Here is a 7,030-nt window from a genome sequence, read left to right on the forward strand (position 1 = left end):
TATAAGAGGGTATAAATGTATGTGTGTGTGTGTGTGTGTGTGTGTGTGTGTGTGTGTGTGTGTGTGTGATATGTGTCTACTGCATGTGTGTACAGTATGTTCAAGTCATTGTATATAAATGTTTACTTCTGTGTATTCACACTATGCATGCCCACACACGTCCTCTCCCCCCTTCTCCTCCGTATCACCCACAATCCCTCTCTGCTGTTTCCCCAGGAGACGACCCCGGATAGCTCCCCCAGCCTCTTCCTGCCTTCCCCTCCCACTAATTGCTCTGTCTAAAACGATCCTCTCTCCAGGAGAGGAGGTGAGAAGCAACGTAACAAGCTGGCCCCGCTCCACTGTTGTTTTAATTAGTGTGTGGCTTGACTCTGAGAGGACGAGCCAGTCAGCAGGTTGGTAAAGATGGAACAGTGTTGATTTAACTTGCTAGATGTTTGTTGTTTTTCTTTCCTCCCTCTCTCCCCCTCCCCCCTCTCTCACACCTCTCTCCCCCTCCCATCTCTCTCCCCCTACCACTTCTCTCCCCCTCCCAACTCTCTCCCCCTCCCCACCTCTCTCCCCCCCTCTCCCCCTCCCACCCCTCCCCCCTCCCACCTCTCTCCCCCTCTCCCACCCTCTCTCCCCCTCCCCACCTCTCTCCCCCTCCCACCTCTCTTCCCCTCCCACCTCTCTCCCCCTCCCCACCTCTCTCCCCCTCCCCACCTCTCTCCCCCTCCCACCTCCCCCTCCCATCCCTCTCTCCCCCTCCCCCTCCTCCCCCTCCCCCCCCCTCTCTCCCCCTCTCCCCCCCACCTCTCTCCCCCTCCCCCCCTCTCCCCCCTCCCCCCTCTCCCCCTCCCCCCTCTCTCCCCCTCCCACCTCTCTCCCCCTCCCCACCTCTCTCCCCCTCCCACCTCTCTCCCCCTCTCACCATCTCTCTCCCCCTCTCTCCCCCTCTCACCCTCTCTCTCCCACCCTCTCCTCTACAGAACTTGCAGCTTGTTTGTGGGCAGGATGCTTGGGGCTTGGTGCAGTGCCCCGGAGGCGGCTGCGTGAAGGTGACATCTATCACTTAGTGTGGCGGGTTGGCGCGCTATAAATACCAGCGGCAGGGTCCCAGTGGTCCCGCCTTGTGACAGCGCCGCAGAGGGAGAGCGAGAGAGAATGAGAGAGATAGAGACTGAGGGAGAGAAAGAGAGAAATAGAGAAAGAAAGAGAAGAAGAGAAAAAGAGAGAGAGAGAGAGAGAGAGAGAGAGAGAGTGAGAGAGAGAGAGAGAGAGAGAGAGAGAGAGAGAGAGAGTGAGAGAGAGAGAGAGAGAGAGATGGAAGCAGCTGAGGGGGAGCTTGGGAAACGTCTCATGCCTCCTATTTGTGCTGTCAGAGAGATCTTAATTATACTACAAATACAAATACTCAGTTAGGAACACACACACAGCTACGAATACACACACTCAGTTCGGAACACACACACACAGCTACAAATACACACACTCAGTTAGGAACACACACACACATCTACGAATACACACACTCAGTTCGGAACACACACACACAGCTACGAATACACACACTCAGTTCGGAACACACACAGCTACAAACACACACACACAGCTACGAACACACACACAAACACACTCAGTTAGGAACACACACACACAGCTATGTATACACACACTCAGTTAGGAACACACACACACAGCTACGAATACACACACTCAGTACGGAACACACACAGCTACGAACACACACACACAGCTCGACACACACACACAAACACACTCAGTTAGGAACACACACACACAGCTACAAATACACACACTCAGTTAGGAACACACACACACACAGCTACGAATACACACACTCAGTTAGGAACACACACACACACACAGCTACGAAAATACACACACTCAGTTAGGAACACACACACACACACACAGCTACGAATACACACACTCAGTTAGGAACACACAACACATTTAGCACACACACACTCAGACAGACACACATACACACACTCAGTTAGGAACACACACACACAGCTACGAATACACACACTCAGTTAGGAACACACACAGCTACGAACACACACACACAGCTACGAACACACACACAAACACACTCAGTTAGGAACACACACACACAGCTACATATACACACACTCAGTTAGGAACACACACACACACACACAGCTACGAATACACACACTCAGTTAAGAACACACACACACACACAGCTACGAATACACACACTCAGTTAGGAACACACACACAGCTACGAATACACACACTCAGTCAGGAACACACACACACACACACAGCTACGAATACACACACTCAAGTTAGGAACACACACACACTCAGTTAGGAACACACACACAGCTACAAACACACACACACACACAGTTACGAACACACACACACAGTTACGAACACATACACACACATACACTCAGTTACAAAATCTAATTGACAAAAACCCAGTTACGCAAGCATGCACTCACACAAAACAACACACGCATATGCACACATATGCCCACACACACACTCTCTCTCCCTCTCTCCATTCTTCTCCTTTCATTTACTCTCTCACAGACACACAATCAGAGACAGACACACTCATACTTCTCTAACAAACAAGTGAAGACACATCAATACACTTCCTGTACTTTTAAGGCTCATAAAGCATCTATTTTGTAGACTCTCTCTACTCCTCTCAAACTCTCCAACATTATGTCAAAATCTCTCTGCAATGAACTTTATTTAACTCCAATAAATTCTGCCATTAAAAATGTTCCATTATCTCCAAGCTGCTTGCATGTGAGCACTCTGGTTCCATGTGATTCATGAGAGGCTGACCTCTAAATGAGAGTAGGCCGCCTCACATGCTGCCTGTAAATGCCTATTGAAAACCACAGAGTTCCTGACCTCCCCCCTCAGTGTGAAGGCGTAAATATAGGAGCGACGGCCCCCCTTAGTGGTTCCTGGGAAAGGGGATGTTTTAACGTGGTGTGACTGATCCCCGATAGCCTGCGAGTGACGTCAGCTGGCCCCAAGTGGTCCTGCTTGCATTAGCAGGTGTGTGGTTGGCACGGTTACCGGCATAGTGGTGATTTAACGGGCGCTCTGGTTACAGGGGCTTGGGTTTCAGTAGCAGCAACACCTGTGGTGGGAGTGAAGGAGGGACCAGACAGTTCACCTTCATTTGTATATACCTTCATACAAGGGGGGGGAGGGGGGGCTCCCGTGTAGCGCAGTGGTCTATGCGTTGCATCTCAGTGCTACAGGTGTCACTACAGACCCTGGTTCAATTCCAGGCTGTATCACAAACAGCCGTGAATGGGAGTCCCATAGGGAGGCACACAATTGGCCCAGCGTCATCCGGGTTTTGGTTTGGCTGGGGTAGGCCGTCATTGTAAATAAGAATTTGTTCTTAACTGACTTGACAAGTTAAATGAAGGTAAAATATATTTTTTTTAAATAATAATATGTCTCAGTGGTTGTTGTTGTTTCAGTAGAATCAGATTATTTTAATACTGTAATTTATTTAGATATAGATGACACAGTTTCAGGTAGTCTGTCAGATATCGGATAACATTTATGTTTATGTAACATTTATGTTCAACTCTAAATGAACAGATGTGCTTTAGGGGCAGTATTCTGTGCAATTGTTTCGTGAACAAGATTCGCAGACTGAAGAAAAAAATATATAAATATACATAGATTTCCTACTCCAACCAACATTTATGCAGCTTTTGCACATTGTTACAGCCTGTAACAATTCCTGTGGTTTTTCAGTCAACAAACCAACCCCACAAACCGGTCCAATCCAATGGAAACAGTAATTATGAGACATGACATAACATCACTACAAAACATCTCATGAACCTACTGCTTACCTCTCCTCTATACAGTTCAACGACTGACAATAACACACCCAGAAGCATGAACATCACATCTACTTAATAGCAGCTTGTGAAAATAAAAACAGGCCGAGCGACTCCAACTTTAAGAACTGTTATTACTGTGTTCAATACTGCCTCCTGCCAAACTGTCCGTGTGTCTGTCAGTCATGTAATGTGTCCGTCTTCACCTTAAAAAGGTAGTGAGTTTCTAAGCCCAAGGGGTTTGCTCTGTCAGAAAGACAAAAGGGGAGTTTAGTTCTTTATCCGGTGACTCAGCAGACAGTTGGGGGCAGAGCCGAAAGCAACAGGGCAGGAAATGTGTTTATGTGGGCCTGTCTTGCCTTGTCAGTGTTTTTAACCAGCACAGAATGCAACAGTATGTGACTGTAGTGTATTTCAACCATGACACCCTTTTCTGTTGCCTCTACTAACCTGGTTCACTGCTACACCTTGATGTCGGCTGAGATCATGGCCCCTGTCTGGGTAGAAGTAACAGATAGCTAGGGAACACAATATGGCCCCTGTCTGGGTGGGTAGAAGTAACAGATAGCTAGGGAACACAATATGGCCACTGTCTGGGTAGAAGTAACAGATAGCTAGGGAACACAATATGGCCCCTGTCTGGGTGGGGAGAAGTAACAGATAGCTAGGGAACACAATATGGCTGCTGTCTGGGTAGAAGTAACAGATAGCTAGGGATCACAATATGGCCCCTGTCTGGGTAGAAGTAACAGATAGCTGGGGAACACAATATGGCTGTCTGTCTGTCTGGGTAGAAGTAACAGATAGCAAGGGAACACAATATGGCCCCTGTCTGGGTAGAAGTAACAGATAGCTAGGAACACAATATGGCCACTGTCTGGGTGGGTCTGTAACAGATAGCTAGGGTCACAATGGCCCCTGTCTGGGTGGGTCGAGTATCTGGGGTTTCTGTCTATCTGTCTGTCTATCTGTCTGTCTATCTATCTGTCTGTCTGTCTATCTGTCTGTCTGTCTGTCTATCTATCTATCTATCTATCTATCTATCTATCTATCTATCTATCTATCTATCTATCTATTAACGAGTACAGTAACAACCTCAAACCACAGCATACCGAGTGAACACAGAGAATTGTCCCGAGGCGTTTTCCTTCCACCTTCCAGCCATTCGCCATGAACAAGGTACCTTAGTGTTATGATGCTTTAAATCCTTCAACAAAAGCCCTCTTTAAAGACTTGCGGGTTTCTTTTTCCCGTGAGATGGTTGACGTGCCAGGAGTCAGTGGCTGTAAAGGAGACAATCAAACATGAAGATGAGCTCAGATCTGATCAGTCATATAACGCTTGGCAGAATTCTTCACATTCTGGGTAGAAGTAACAGATAGCTAGGGAACACAATATGGCCCCTGTCTGGGTAGAAGTAACAGATAGCTAGGGAACACAATATGGCCCCTGTCTGGGTAGAAGTAACAGATAGCTAGGGAACACAATATGGCCCCTGTCTGGGTAGAAGTAACAGATAGCTAGGGAACACAATATGGCCCCTGTCTGGGTAGAAGTAACAGATAGCAAGGGAACACAATATGGCCCCTGTCTGGGTAGAAGTAACAGATAGCTCGGGAACACAATATGGCCACTGTCTGGGTAGAAGTAACAGATAGCTAGGGAACACAATATGGCCCCTGTCTGAGTAGAAGTAACAGATAGCTAGGGAACACAATATGGCCCCTGTCTGGGTGGGGAGAAGTAACAGATAGCTAGGGAACACAATATGGCTGCTGTCTGGGTAGAAGTAACAGATAGCTAGGGAACACAATATGGCCCCTGTCTGGGTGGGTAGAAGTAACAGATAGCTAGGGTAACAACAGGGAACAATATGGCCACTGTCTGGGTAGAAGTAACAGATAGCTAGGGAACACAATATGGCCCCTGTCTGGGTAGAAGTAACAGATAGCTAGGGAACACAATATGGCCCTGTCTAACAGTCTGGGAACACAATATGGGGGGTAGAAGTAACAGATAGCTAGGGAACACAATATGGCTGCTGTCTGGGTAGAAGTAACAGATAGCTAGGGAACACAATATGGCCCCTGTCTGGGTGGGGAGAAGTAACAGATAGCTAGGGAACACAATATGGCCCCTGTCTGGGTAGAAGTAACAGATAGCTAGGGAACACAATATGGCCACTGTCTGGTTAGAAGTAACAGATAGCTAGGGAACACAATATGGCCCCTGTCTGGGTAGAAGTAACAGATAGCTAGGGAACACAATATGGCCCCTGTCTGGGTGGGTAGAAGTAACAGATAGCTAGGGAACACAATATGGCCCCTGTCTGGGTAGAAGTAACAGATAGCTAGGGAACACAATATGGCCTGGGTAGAAGTAACTGTCTGGGTGGGTAGAAGTAACAGATAGCAAGGGAACACAATATGGCCCCTGTCTGGGTAGAAGTAACAGATAGCTAGGGAACACAATATGGCCACTGTCTGGGTGGGTAGAAGTAACAGATAGCTCGGGAACACAATATGGCCCCTGTCTGGGTGGGTAGAAGTAACAGATAGCTAGGGAACACAATATGGCCCCTGTCTGGGTAGAAGTAACAGATAGCTAGGGAACACAATATGGCCACTGTCTGGGTGGGTAGAAGTAACAGATAGCTAGGGAACACAATATGGCCCCTGTCTAGAAGTAACAGATAGCTGGGTAGAAGTAACAGATAGCTAGGGAACACAATATGGCCACTGTCTGGGTAGAAGTAACAGATAGCTAGGGAACACAATATGGCCCCTGTCTGGGTAGAAGTAACAGATAGCTAGGGAACACAATATGGCCCCTGTCTGGGTGGGTAGAAGTAACAGATAGCTAGGGAACACAATATGGCCACTGTCTGGGTAGAAGTAACAGATAGCTAGGGAACACAATATGGCCCCTGTCTGGGTAGAAGTAACAGATAGCTAGGGAACACAATATGGCTGCTGTCTGGGTAGAAGTAACAGATAGCTAGGGAACACAATATGGCCCCTGTCTGGGTAGAAGTAACAGATAGCTAGGGAACACAATATGGCCACTGTCTACACCGTATGGCTCACATATTAATGCCATGGCAACCATTGTCTGGTTTAGTGTCATTGTATAATTAAAAATTGAGTGTGAAATTATTACTGTGA

The sequence above is a fragment of the Oncorhynchus masou genome, unplaced genomic scaffold (assembly GCF_036934945.1).
Source record: "Oncorhynchus masou masou isolate Uvic2021 unplaced genomic scaffold, UVic_Omas_1.1 unplaced_scaffold_876, whole genome shotgun sequence".
NCBI lineage: Eukaryota > Metazoa > Chordata > Actinopteri > Salmoniformes > Salmonidae > Oncorhynchus > Oncorhynchus masou.